Below are 15,372 nucleotides of genomic sequence, written 5' to 3'. Positions count from 1 at the left end.
AATCCACGTAGATATCACACCAAGATTGATTTTTTTCTGACCCCCGGTGGCAACCCTGGACTTGGTGGCATCCTGTATGATTGGTAATATTACCATCTCCAATCACGCTCCAGTGTACCTGTGTGTTAAGATTAAGGACACTATAGTGGGCCTGAGGCGCTGGCGAATGGATCCTTTTAGCCTTAAGGATAATAAGTTTGTGGAGTACCTTTCTAGGGAATTTAGGGCATTCCTAGATATTAACTCAGGCTCGGTTAGTAGCCCGTCCATCCTTTGGGAAACTGCCAAAGCCTGTGCTAGTGGCTTAGTTATTTCTTCATCTGCCAGTAGGAAACGGCAGAAAGGCGAGCAGCAACATCTCCTCGAAGACAGCCGAGAAGGCTTACTTTGACAGGCCCTCATTGGTCAAGCTACAGAGGATTACATTGCTACAGTCTGCATTGAATTCTGTGTTTTTGCAGACAGCAAAGAAGGAGCTTACTTTCGCAAAGCATAGGTTATATGAGCATGGTGACAAGCCAGGCAAGTATCTAGCATATCTTGCCAGGAAAAGAAGTGCCCCTCAAGCCATTATGTTGATTAGGGAAGTGTGTGGGGACCTAACATGTGATCCCAAAAAGATTGTAATGTGGCATTCCAGAGATTTTACTCTAAGTTATACCAATCTAAGGGTTGTGAGTAGGGGCAGGCCAAGATGGAGTCTTTTTCAAGGATCAGGAGCTCCGGGGTGTGACCCCTGAACAAGAGTCTTTTCTCAATGCCCCCTTATCAGAGCAAGAGGTGCAGGAGATTGTGAAACAGCTTCAGAGTGGAAAGGCTCTCGGTCCTGATGGACTTCCCAGTTAATTTTGTAAGCAATTTATAAGCATATTGTCAGGCCCAATGCTCAACACTTTCAATGACTCATACAGCCATGATTGTCTCCTGCCATCTCCAAGAGAGGCCAATATTTCATTTATTCTTAAAAAAAGGAAGGTCCCAGTGGACTGTGCTTCGTACAGGCCCATTTCACTCTTAAATGTGGATTTCAAAATCCTCTCTAAGACTCTTGCTTTAAGGCTGGAGACTGTGTTACTGTCTATTGTTAAAGAGGACCAAACGGGCTTCATTAGGGGCCGCAATAATGTTAGCAGGCTACTTAATGTAATTCAATCATGTCAATAACAGTCAAAACAGGGTTTGTTGGTTTTTCTAGATGCAGAGAAGGCATTTGACTGAGTTGAGTGGCCGTACCTTTTTTATACTCTGGAGAGATTTGGATTGGGCGAAGCCTTTATAAGATGGGTAAAGGTTCTCTACAGTGACCCTGTCGTGGTGGTCATCACCAATCAGGTACGATCAAACGATTTTAACATTTTTAGGGGCAGCCGACAGGGCTGTCCCCTTTCGCCATTGCTTTTCACATTGGTGATTGAACCATTGGGGAGGCCATTCATAGTGATCCTAATATATCGACTCCAGACGTGGGGTCAAAATTACATAAGATTTCGTTGTACACGGACGATGTCCTCTTTGTCAAACCCAGCAGTTTCGGTGCCTTGCCTGATAATGCATCAGCATGTTTGGCACCTTTTTGGGGTTCAAGATTAATTTTGCAAAATCAGAGGCTGTGCCTGTGGGTGGTCTTACGAAGGAGCTAGCTCTTTAAGGCAAATATCGATTCCCATTAAGTGGTCACAGCGGGGTTTTGTGTATTTGGGCATATTCATCACTCCAGTTCTTGATCGGTTGTTTAAAGCTAATTTTGTTCAATTAAATCAAACAAGATCTTCAAAGATGGGAGGCACTTCTGATCTCGTGGTTAGGTCAGATAGCGCTTATTAAGATGAGTATTCTCTCCCGTTTATTGTCATCCTGCAAGGTGCTCCCCCGATTTTCAATAAGCAAAATTTCAGGAGACTGAACGGCTGGTTCAGCTCATTTATTTGACATCGCAAGTGGCCCCTTATTAAATTACCTAGACCGCAATTTCCTCCTCCGGGGGAGTGGATCTTCCGGACATTAAAAACTATCAACTAAGCTCTCTTCAATCTTATGTGAGTAATTGGGCTTGTGAGGACCCTCTTTCAATATGTTTAGATATTGAAACCTCTCAGGCAGAGAGTTAGGGAATATTGCGATCACCCAATAGTTATCAGTACTCTTAAAGCATGGAGGGCAATTTGGCAGAGGGAAGGCAATATTGACAAAACATTTTCTCTTACACCTCTCGTTTTCAATCGGGTATGATAGATTCAGGATTCAAACATCGAGCAGTTAGGGGTGCATGGGTGATTTATTTGAGGGAGACACAGTGATGTCCTTTGATCAGTTAACATAGAAATATGAGCTAACTAACAAGGACCTCTTTCGTTTTTTTCAAGATAGGGATTTTATTCAAAAAAAGACGACACGTTTGATTGATACCTACAAATCTTGACATAGAGAGAAGGATGCTCAGTGCTGAGACTACACTTCCTGTCAGCACTTTATAATATCAATTGGGGTGGGCTCCCCCTCAGATAAGTTTAATCGACTCTGCAGGTTGTGGGAGAGAGCTAGGCTTTGAGGTTCTCCTCAAAGGCATGAGAAGATATTTGGAAAATGCAAGAAAGATATCAATTTGCAATAGGACCCATACTTTACAGTTGAAGATTCTCCACAGGGTCCACTTGGCTCCAGATCATTTGTCAAAGTTTAAACCAGGAGTACCTTCAACATGTCCCAAGTGCGAGGTTGGTACAGGCACTCTTACCTATTGTCTCTGGTCCTGTGATAGGTGTCAAATATACTGGAACGCTATGGAGGGGATTTTGGGTGTAAGAGTGGAGAAGGACCCTTCTTCTTGGCCTGCCCAGTGTGTTCTCTGTCAATGCACATAAGGAAAAAACTTTTCAACATCCTCACTTACTGCACAAGAATGAATATCTTGTTAGGTTGGATGTTCGAAAGTCTCCCAGGCCTGTCGGGTTGGTGGAAGATTGTTATGGAGCATATCCCCTTGGATTTTCTTACAAGTATGGTACACCACAAAACTGAGAATTTCTACAAGACATTGCGGCCCTTTTTAGAATACCTGGACACAGATTTGTCTGCCACACTAATAAGGCCTTTTATATAGTTGTAACGATTGTACTTTGCAAGTCCAATATCCAGAGGGGGAACTGCGAACATATTCATATGTGAAAACTAATGCTCTCAAAAGTCGAGAGTGAGTGTTTTGTTTGGCTGAGCTGTGTTATTATTATTTATTAGTTTATTATTAGTTATTTATTTAGTTAAGTAGTTAGTTGGAGTTTTTTATTTTTTTTTCAATACATATTTATACATTTGTACATGAGGGCGGGTTTGGGTCTTTTACTTTTTTTTGGTGTTCTTTCTTTGTATTGTTTTGAATTGTATTGTTTTGTATTTGTAATATTAAAAAAATCTATTTTTCAGTAAAAATATATTTCTTAAAAAGTTATCTGTAAGTTAGGTAATGCATTTAAAGAAAGGAATGAAGCTATATTTTCATTATGATGGTTCACTTTTTCTTAAGGGGAAGGTGTTATGAGGATGTGGTTGTACTGTACCCTTAAGAAAGTTAAAAGCTAGCAAAACTACCTGACAGCACCAAGTGTTCTGAACAAGATACAATGTAACCTTTTGGTCCAGCAGCTACTGTTGCTGATTGCCTGGAGATAAAAAACACAAATTTGTATTAGGCCAATCACTTTAAATTACCCCCTGAAAAATACCAAACTCCAATCAAGTTTGAATTTAGTATATTGACAATATTAAAAGCCAATGACACAATCCGATGCTTTGGGGGTATAAGATGGGGAAAAATTGAATAGTTGGGGAAGAACTGCCAAAAGACCAACAGCATGTACAGACTGCCTGAAAAATAGCTCTCTTAAAGGTACCTTTATCGATCAATGACCTGTGAAACAGAAATTCCTAATGAGAAGAAAATCTATGGAGGAAGATGTCAAGAAAAGATTTGACAGCTGCCTGGTTTTGAAATTTGAATTTTTGGTAAATTCTAATTGAGGGTTTATTGGACTAGTATTGTAGATAGGGAAGGTAAAAGATAGGTTAGAGGAAGGAGTTGTAAATAGTTGTTAGTTAATTATTCTCTGTTATACTTTAAAAAATAAAGTTGTTAATTTTTTCTTTAAATATTGATCTTTGGGATAGTTCTTGGTCTCTTGAACTTTCAGAGATTACAGCAGGATATAAATCTTTTTTGTGTTGCTGGTTTTAAATTAAGCAGGGGGGTTTACCTGTCTCGTAACACCATTGACCTGAAAAGTTATTGAAATTGACATTTTAAATACTGTTGCTACATGAGCAAATCAAACATGAGAATTCTGTGGCATATGTCCAACTACTTGAATCCCCAAATTCACTCTCTTATAATCTGCAAAGCGCAAGTCAGGAGTTGAATACTTTCCACATGCTTGAATGACTGTGTTTCAGACAATCAAGCAGCTCAAAAGAACACAACAACTTTTTAAATTATACCCCAACCTCCTTAAATGTTCATTTCCTCCACTACTGACAGACAGTGGCAGTGGCAGTGGGTGGCATAGTGGTTAACACTGCTGCCTCACAGCACCAGAGACCCGGGTTCAATTCCCGCCTCAGGCGACTGACTGTGTGGAGTTTGCACATTCTCCTCCTGTCTGCGTGGGTTTCCTCCAGGTGCTCTGGTTTCCTCCCACAGTCCAAAAAAAATGTGCAGGTTAGGTGAATTGGCCATGCTAAATTGCCCGTAGTGTTAGGTGAAGGGCTAAATGTAGGGGAATGCGTCTGGGTGGGTTGCGTTTCGGTGGGTTGGTGTGGACTTGTTGGGCCGAAGGGCCTGTTTCCACACTGTAAGTAATCTAATCTAAAGTTAAATCTAATATGTATTATTTGAAAAATGTACTGCAGCAATTCACCATGGTTCCTTCTAAAGCCAACATCTCTACCACCTGGATGAACAAAGTAACCAGATTTTTGAGAACACCATAACTTTGAAGCTCCCCTCCAATTACATTCCCCCCTGATTTGGAACTGTTATTGATACTGAGTCAAAACTCTTCATAACAGCACCGTTGATGAACATATTGAAGATGGACCTACAATGGTTTAAAAAAAGAGGCTACAGTCACTTCAGTAGCAATTAGGAATCAGCAATAAATGTCGAACTTGCTACTGACGCTCAAGCTCATTAATGAAACAGAGCTCTTTAAAACTTTGCATTTCTCTTAAGGTGTGATACTGAAAACTGAGTGCAATACCTGATGTAAAGGGTCAGCATAACATATTGCTTTTGTACACTATTCATTTACTGTTAAAGGTAGGGGTCCCATATGCCTTTTAAAAAGAGTTCTCAGCTCTTCTGCCACTTTCGCAGATTTTGTATGTGCACCCTCAGATCTTTCTTTCTACATCCCTATAAAATTATTTCATTCATATAGCCTTTACTCTCATTTCCTCGCAAAATGTGTCATTTCATACTTCATAATTTTTTTAAAAATCACTTATGGGAAGTGGATGGCACTGGCAGTGTCAGTATTTATTGACCATGCTCAGTTGGCCTTGAGATGGTGCTGGTGAGCTGCTTTCTTGAACCACTGCAGGCCATTTGGTGTCAGCACACCACAATACCCTTTGAGAGAACATTAAAATTTGGACCCAGTGACGCTGAAGGAATACAATATAATTAATTCCAAATTAGGATTGTGAATAGTTTGGAGAGGAACTTGCGGGATGGTTCTGCTTCTATGCCTGCTGCCATTGTCCTTCTAGATGGAGGTGGTTATGGCTTGGAATGCTGTCATATACACCTTGGTGAATTTACGCAATGTGCCTATAGGTGGCATGCACAAATGAGCAATAGGTATGCACCTACTGAGTAGCAGAGAAAGTGAATGTTTGTGGATATAGTGGTTATCAAGCAACTGCTTTGTCCTGGGTGGTATCAAGCATCTTGAATCTGAATTCATCCAGACAAATAGGGAGTATGCCATCACACCTCTGACTTGTAGTCTTGTAGATGGTGGGCAGGTTTTGGGGAGCTAGAAGTGAATTTCTTGATGCAGGATTCCTCGCCTATGACTTGTTCTTGTAGCCACGGTATTTATAAAGCTAGTCAAATTCAGTTTCTGCCAATGGTAGCCTCCAGGATATTAGTAGTGGAGGTTTCAGTGATGGTAAATTGAATGTGAAGGAGCAATGGTTAGATTCTCTTGTTGGAGATGGTCAACTCAATTCATTTGAATATGGACTACTTCAGTATTTGAGGTGTTGCAAATGGTGCTGAACATTGTGCAATCATCAGCAAATATTTCTACCTCTGACTTTATAGAAGGAATGACGTTGGTGAAGCAACTGGAGATGTACCCCGAAGACATCTGTCATGCATCTGCCCATTTCACCTATTCCTGCTGTCCTAAAGACTACTATTACATTTTTAAAGTTTGATATCATTCACAATCTTTGAAATTATGGCTATATAATCAAGCCCAGCTCATTAAAAAATAGTGAACAGAATACTGGCATCTGAAGAATGTTGCTGAAAATTTCCATGCAGTCTGTTATCCCCATGAAAATCAACAACTTTTGAATATAGATTAATTTTCCAATGACTGACAGAAAGAACTGAAGATAAAGTTTCATGATTTGAACTTTTACTGTAATAATTTTTTATGAAATTAAAAGAAAAACATACATTATGGCAAAAGTCAGTGGCAAACTAAGGATTGGGAAAGTTTTAAAAGTAAACCAAAGATGACCAGAAAAAATGAGGGAGAAATTAATACAATAATACTGGAGAAAATGTACAAGAGAATTTCATGAAGCTGAAGATTGATAAGTCCTCTGGACCTGATGGGATATATCTAGGGATTTAGAGCAAGTAGCTATAGAGACGGCGGTTGCATTGCTAACAATCTTCCAAAAATCCTTTGATTTGGGAGAAGCCCCAGAAGATTGGGAAACTGCCAATTATTCAAAAAGGGAGAGTGTTGATTCAGAAAAGGTATCTACAGACCAATTAGTTTAATATCAGTCATTGGAACAATGTTAGAGTTAAAGGATGTAATGGCAGAAATAAATAATATAATAAAGTAGAGTAATCCAGAGCCTCAGGCTAATTCTCTGGGAACATAAGTTCAAGTCCAGCCATGGGAGGTGGTGAAATTGTAAAACTAGCCCAGTAGAGATCATGTAATCATTGTCAATTGTCATTTTAAAAAACTGGTTCACTAATGTGCTTTATGGAAGGAAACCTGCCATCCTTACCTGTTTTGGCTTACATGTGCCTCCAGAGCAGGAAAATCAATGTTTCGGGCAAAAGCCCTTCATCAGGAATGGGCTTTTGCCCGAAACATTGATTTTCCTGCTCCTCGGATGCCTACTGACCTGCTGTGCTTTTCCAGCGCCACTCTAATCTTTACTCTAATCTTCAGCATCTGCAGTACCCACTTCTGCCTACATGTGCCTCCAGACCCATAGCAATGTGACTGACTCATATCTACCTTCTGGGAAATTAGGGATGGGCAATAAATGCTTGCCGAGCCAGTAATGCCCATCCCAAGAATGATTTTAAAAATGACTTGGATGAAAGAGTGAATGTACAACCACTAATTTTATGGATGATCTAAAATAAGTTGGAAGAGGTGACAGAGGAATATAGTCAGGTCATGTGAGTGGATAAAAATCTTGGAAAATGGAAGATAATGTGGGAAAGTGTAGTAATGCACTTTGACAAGAGGAATAGAGGAGTTGATTATTATTTAAGTGATGAGAGACTGCAGAAAGTAGCAGCACAGAGAAGTTTGTCAGTCCTGTGTAATGAATCACAAACAACTAGCATTCATGTTCAGGGTGATAGGGAAAGCAAATGGAGTGTTGGTCTTTTATCACAAGGAATGGAACATAAATATAGAAAGTCGTGATAAAACTATGTCAGCACTCACCAGACCTTGCCTGGAATACCGTGAACAGTTTCACTGGCCTTATTTAAAGAAAGATATATCATTGGAGACAGTCCAGAGAAGATATACTAGATTGATCCAGTCATGGAGGGATTTTCACATGTGGCAATATCCGCTAAGTAAAGTTTATATTCATTGGAGTTTAGAAGTGACCTTTTTGCTGAGGGAACTTTCCAGATTAGTTGTGGCAAAGTTGTTTTCCCCGTGGAAGAGTCTTGGACCAGAGGGCATAATGTCAGAATATGGAGTCGTCCATTTAAGACAGAGAGGAATTTATTCACTCAGAGCTAATGAATTTGTGTAATTCTTTACTGCAGAGGGCCGTTGAGACTGATCATTAATGTTATTCAAAGCTGAATAGATAGATGTTTTTTCAGTAAGGAAATCATGGGTGTTTGAAGTAAGGAAACAACTCAAGACAAGGACTATCAGATTAGCCACGATCTTATTGAATGGCAGAGCAGACTTAATAGCCTACTTCTGCTCCTATATGTTATGCTCTTCAACTAAAATCAACCATAAATGAAATATATTTTTACAGGCTATGAATACACAAAATTTGATTTTGTATTAGTCAACTAACATGAGTAACATACGTTTTAGAACTCCTTGTTATGCTCACTGCATTTCGGGCAGATGTGTACCATTACAAGAACAAGTCCCAAGTACTCCCAGCTCACCAGCAGACTCCCTGAGAAAGTTGAAATGTCCAAGTTGGAAGTCATTGTCCTGAGCCTAAATCTTCCAATCCAACATGCATCAGGAAGGCTTACCTTGGCAACTCCTTGCTACTTAAAATTTTGTAAGTCCTGTTATTTATTTCCCGTACTTTTGAACAATAAATCAACTTCTAGAAGCATCTTACTTGGCCTTTAACATCAAAACAGTTCCCCCATTGATGACCTTGACTGGAAATAAAATAGTAACAAAGATTAATAAGATATTTTAAATGTGTGTGGAATCTGTATTTTTTTTTAAAATGTTTGAAACAAATTTTAAGAGTTTACTTCAATTGTAATGGATAACAAATTGATCTCAAACACAAATAAAAAACATGAATAAATAGTATCATAGTGGTACAAACACATACAATGTAATTTTCTAGTGATTGATTGATTCACAAAAATCATCCCAAGAGAGAGAAAAGTCTTTCCATTGTTGCACCTACTAACTTCTTTTCTTTAATTGATTTAACCAATATTTTTATCAATTGAATTTCACCTTTTTTGCAGTAAAGTTTCAAGCTCTAGCCAGCTATGGGCTCACTCCCTTCCTGACAAGTGTGCTGTAAATATTGCAACAAAATGTCTCCCAACACAACTATGTTCTTAGTTTTTCAAGTTATGACTCAAATCATCACTGACAAATTGATTTACTCCAATGAACACTATACACCAGGTATATTGATGCCATTTTCTTCCTCTGGACCCATGGTAAGGAGTCGCTGAAACAACTACACAGCGATATCAATGAGTTTCATCCCACCATTCAACTTAGCATGGACTACTCTTTAATATATGTCTCATTCTTGGACACATGCATCTCTATCAAAGATGGGCACCTCAGTACCTCATTCTACTGCAAACCCACAGATAACCGCACAATGCTACACTTCTCTAGCTTCCACCCAAAACATACTAAAACAGACAAGCCCTACGCATAAACAGGATCTGTTCAGATGAGGAGGAACATTATGAACACGTGAAGGTGCTCAAGGATGCCTTCATAAGAACAGGGTGCGATGCTCAATTCATTGATTGCCAGTTTCGACATGCCACAGCAAGAAACCATAATGACCTCCTCAGGAGACAGACACATACTGCAACCAACAGGGTACCCTTCATTGTCCAGTACTTCCTCAGAGCCGAAAAACTACACCATGTTGTTCGCACTCCACCAAGACCTTCCCTACACCTCCACTTCACACCTATAAACAAGCGCTAAATCTTAAACAGGCTATTGTTTGCAGCCTTCAGGACATCGAACACAACACCATACCACCCTGTCATGACAACGACTGCAAGATGTGTCAGAGTATCAACGCAGATACCACCATTACACGCAGGGACACCATCCACCATGTACGTAGCAAGTACTCATATGAGTCAGCCAACATTCTCTATCTCATACACTGCAAGCAAGGATGCCCTGAGGCATGGTACATTTGCGAGACCATGCAGACACTACGGAAATGGATGAACGGAGTCCATGCAACAATTACCAGACAGGGGTGTTCCCGTCAGGTGGGGGAGCACTTCAGCTGTCAGGAATATTTGGCTTTAGATATTCAGATGACCATCCTCCAAGGTGGACTTCAGGATAGGCAACAATGCAAAGTGACCGAGCAGAGGCTGATAGCCAAGTTCAGTACCTATGAGGATGGCCTCAACCGGGACCTTGGGTCCATGTCACACTACAGGTGACCCCACTATACTATACACTCTCTCACGCACACACACACATATGAGCACACATACACACACACACCCTTTCTCAATTACGCGCTCCCTGTCATTCACACACACATCCACCCCCCACACTCACACATCCTCTCACAGGCTTATACTCCATCAGACTCACATACACATTTACCAAACTTACACAAACACACACTGTCTCACGTGCACTCACGCTCACATGCACTCTCTCTCTCATGCATGCGCACACACATATAAGTCTATGGGGTGAATTTGTACTTGCAGAGTTATATTTGCAGAAGCATTCTATTTTGCTCAAAAGATGCACAATATGCAGGCAGTCAATTCATGTAATATTTTGTAAATTCCACTTTGGAAATAGAACCAGTCTGATTCAAGATTCTGATACAGACAGACTGTGACCTTACACTTTTAATACATTGTCTGAGCTGAGATGTCACCTTTTTTTATAAAACCTTAAGTTATCTTGAGAATGTGACTTAAAATAAATTCTGGGATTGACATATTAATGATCCTAAACCTGCAACCCATTTTAAAAAATGAAATACTTAACAACACTCTAGGTTTGTTCAATATATCATTTCAGTTGCATGACACTGTAATCTTAGCTATAAATTCTGTGTCTTATGGTCCTGCACCACAACTACCTGATGAAGGAGCAGCGCTCCAAAAGTTAGTGCTTCCAAATAAACCTGTTGGACTACAACCTGGTGTTGTGCAATTTTTAGCATTGTCCATCCCAGTCCAACACTGTTCCTCCACAAATTGATTTACAACATGCTCAAGTCTTCTCGTTTAATGAAAGAGTTCACACTTCAATGTTATTTTAAATTGATGCTAAAATCTTTGGAAAATTGCTGTTAGCTTTCATTTTTAAGTTTAATATTCAAGATATATTTGGGTGGCATGGTGGCTCAGTGGTTAGCACTGCTGCCTCACAGCTTCAGGGACCTGAGTTTGATTCCAGCTTCAGATGTCTGTGTGGAGTTTACACATTCTCCCGGTGTCTGTGTGGGTTTCCTCTGGCGCTCTGGTTTCCTCCCACAGTCTAAAGATATTTAGGTTAGATTCTTTGATCATGGGTTTATGATTGGTGCCATCCATCTCCAGGTGGAACCATCCATTTGTGCTGAAGTATGTACTAACTAAAACTCAATATGCACAACATAGCTAGGTTCAGTTTGAAAGAAAAGTCATACTGGGATCAGAAGCAATAACTTTATTGCTGTCTCCCAGATGAAGCCAGACCTGCTGAGTTTCTCCAACATTCCCTATTTATTTTAGCCAGATTCAAGGACAAAGGAGGGAATGTCTGTGTGGAGCCAGAAGAGTTAGGTGAGATCCTAAAAGAATGCTTTGTGTTGGTATTCACCAAAAAGAAGGATCTGGTGGAGGATGATCTCAGGGAAGGGAGTGTTGAATTTCTTAGCCAAGTCGCTACTAAAAAGGAAGTGGTGTTGCCCGTCTTAAAAAGTATTAAATAAGTCCCCGGGTCCTGATGGACCTATCCCAGAATATTGAGGGAGGCAAGAGAACAAATTGCTGGTGTATTGACAGACACCTTTGTATTCTCTTTGGCCACAGATGGGATCCCAGAGGACTAGAGAATAGTTAATGTTGTCCCATTGTTTAAAAGGGGCAACAGGGACATTCCAAGATATCAAAGGCCTGTGAGCCTCACAGCAGTTGTAGGGAAATATTTGGAAAAGATCCTCAAGGCCAAGACTTAGAAGCATATAGTAGCAAATGGACTGATTAACTATAAACAACAAAGATTGTGTGGGGGAGGTTATGCCTCTCTAACTTGGTTGAGTTTTTTGAGGAGACGAAGATGATTGATGAGGGAAAGCAGTTGATATTGTATATATGGGTTTCAATAACGCCTTTGACAAGGTCCGTCATGGCAGACTGGTACAAAACGTGAAGTCAGATGGTAACAGGGGTGAGCTATCAAGATGGATACAGAACTGGCTTAATCATAGGAGACAGAGGGTAGCAGTGGAAGGATGTTTTTTGGAATGGAGGGCTGTGACTAGTGGTGTTCCACAGGGATCAGTGATGGGACCTCTGCTGTTCGTGAACTACATAAATGACTTGGAGGAACACATATCTGGTCTAATTAATAAGCTTGTGGATGATACAAAGATTGGTGGAGTTGTGGATATTGAGGAGAATGTCAGAGCATACAGCAGGATCAAGATCAGTCAGAAGCATGGGCAGAAAAATGGCAGATGGAGTTTAATCCAGACAAATGTGAGGTGTTGCATTTTGGAGGGCCAAGTACAGATGGAAATTATGCAGTGAATGGCAGAACCTTTAGGAGTATTGATATGCAGAGAGATCTGGGTGTGCAGGTCCACAGATGAAGGTGGCAGCGCAGTTAGATAAGTTAGTAAAAAAGATCTGTGGCATACTTGCCTTCATTGGAAAGGACATTGAGTATAAGGATAGACAAGTTAAGCTGCAACTTTATAGAACTTGGAATATTGCGTACAGTTCTGGTCACCACACATCAGAAGGATGTGGATGCTTTGGAGAGCGTACAGAAAAAGTTTACAAGGATGTTGCTTGTTTTAGTGAATGTTGGCTCTGAGGAAAGGTTGGATAGACTGTGTTTGACTTCACTGGAAGGCAGGAGATTGAGGGGCGACCTGATAGAAATTTATAAGATTGTGAATGGCATAGTTAGAGTGGAGAGTATGAGGCTTTTTTCCCAGGGTGGAAGCGTCAATCACTAGGGTACACATGTTCATGGTGTGAGGGGGAAGATTAAAAGAGATGTGTGAAGCATGTTTTTCACACAAAGGGTGGTGAGTGCATGAAAGCACTGCCAGTGGAGGTGGTGGAAGTAGACACAACAGCAGTATTCAAGAAATATGAGGAAAAGTATCGGGATATCAATCCTGTAAGCGAATACAGTTTTAAAATGGAAGGTGAAAATCAGGCTTGAAGGGCCGAAGGGCCTCTTTCTGTGCTGCATTGTTCTTTGTTCTTGTTCTTTGTTATTTTTGACACATTGACATTTTTGGAACCAAATAAAGAGAATGAGCTATAATAAAAAAAAGTATAAGTATTTTTAACATGGCTTCACCTGCGTATTGAGACCAGCTTTTTGGTAACAACAATTGTATTCAAAAATAGTTCCTGCACATTAAGCAGGGTTTCATGAAATGACTATAATTTTACAGAAAATTCAGTTGACTGAATTAAACCACTAGATGGCACAATTTGACTTCAAATTTGTTCGCTTTTCTTTGAAATTGGGAATCAAAATTCTGGTGAATGGTCAGTTGAGTTTCCAACCAGACTGGATATAACAAAGATCAGTTTGCCCAATTTGACAGTCACAAATTTCTTTTTAATAAATGTCATGATTGGAGAATTAACAGCAGTGCAAATAAGTTACTCTGACTTTAGTGTCTAGTCCTCCATTTCACACTTCCAACCCAGTGAGATTTTGTACAGTAAGAACATGTTTGTATAAGGTGTGCTTATGTAAGGTATGTTGCAGTATAAAATATATCTTTGTTACGTTTTCAATAAACTTAGGCCGATGTTGAACTGCAGCTACTGGCCTTGAAGGCAGCAATGCAAAGACCATAGAGTCTTGACTCATTACTGAGGGTTGTTGTGAGCAACGGATCTCAGACTTAGGCTCCACAAAGTCTCCACCCTCAATGATAACAAGTTTGCATATTTGCAGCCATTCTCAGAAAGAAGTGCCTTGTGGATGATCTATCCTGGCGTCTTTCTGAGCAGCATCACAGCCATCATCAATTTGATTCACTCCATGTGGTGACAAGAAATGCTAAAAGGATTGGAGAAGGCAAAGCAATGGGAGCTAACAACATACCAGCTGTAATATTGAAGGTATGTGCTCTAGAACAAGTCACGGATCTGGGACAGCTATTCTATTAGAGCAAAAACACCAGCAGCTATCCACAATATGGAAATATGCTGAGGTATGTCCTGTCCACAAAAGTCAAGACAAATCTAATCCAGCTGGCCCAACATTTTGCCTCAACAATAAAATGATGGAAGGTGTTGTCGACAGGGCTAGTGAGTGATTCTGACTTACACAATAACCTTTTCACTGATGCTCAGGTCAAGTTCTGCATGGAGCACTTTCCTCTAGGCCTCATTTCAACCTTAGGTTAAGCGTGTACAAAATGATTAGATTGCAGAGATGAATTTAGACATTGAGGCAGCATTTGAGCTAAGATAGTATGAAAATTGAATGAATTAGAAGGAATGGGATCATACTTAGCACAAAGGACAATGTGGTTGTGAGGCCAATCATCTCAGTCCTGGGCCATCTTACAGGAGCTCATCAGGATAGATACTTTCTAATCAGCCTGTTCAGAGGTGTTATTATACACCTCTGGAGCAGGTGAGATTTGAATCCAGGCCTCCTGGTTCAAAACAAGGGACACTATGTCTCTAACAGAAAAGTTCTCGAGTTCCTGTCCTGTGGCAACCATCTACAACTGTTCATCAATGAACTTTGCTTCAACGCAAGGTCAGAATTGTGGATGTTTACTGATGATTATGTGGTATTCAGTACCATTGTCAAACCCTCAGATACTAAACCAGTCCATGCCTACATGCAACATGACCTACGCAACATTCAAATGAGCATATAATCATAAGAAGTAGGATCAGTTGTGGCCATTCAGCCCATTGAGAGTGTTCCACCACTGAATAAACTCATGGCACATCTGAATTTGGCCTTAGCTCCAATTTTCTCCCTAGTCCTCAGAATCCTTGACTCACACGTAGAATAAAAATCTGTCTAACTCAAAATATTTAATGAAAAAGCCTCTCTTTCAAGAAAGCAATTCATCTTCATCTTAAATGGGTAACTCTCTTATTTATAAATGTTACTACTTATTTTTCAATGACTCTATGAGGGGAATCATCCTGTCAGCATTATGTGTTTCAGTAAGATCATCATTCATTCTTCCAGACTCCAATGAGTATAGGCC

This window comes from Chiloscyllium plagiosum, unplaced genomic scaffold (assembly GCF_037043375.1).
Source record: "Chiloscyllium plagiosum isolate Xiang-an unplaced genomic scaffold, Cpla_swu_hap1 HiC_scaffold_18, whole genome shotgun sequence".
Lineage (NCBI taxonomy): Eukaryota > Metazoa > Chordata > Chondrichthyes > Orectolobiformes > Hemiscylliidae > Chiloscyllium > Chiloscyllium plagiosum.
Note: the sequence above shows the minus strand (reverse complement) of the source record.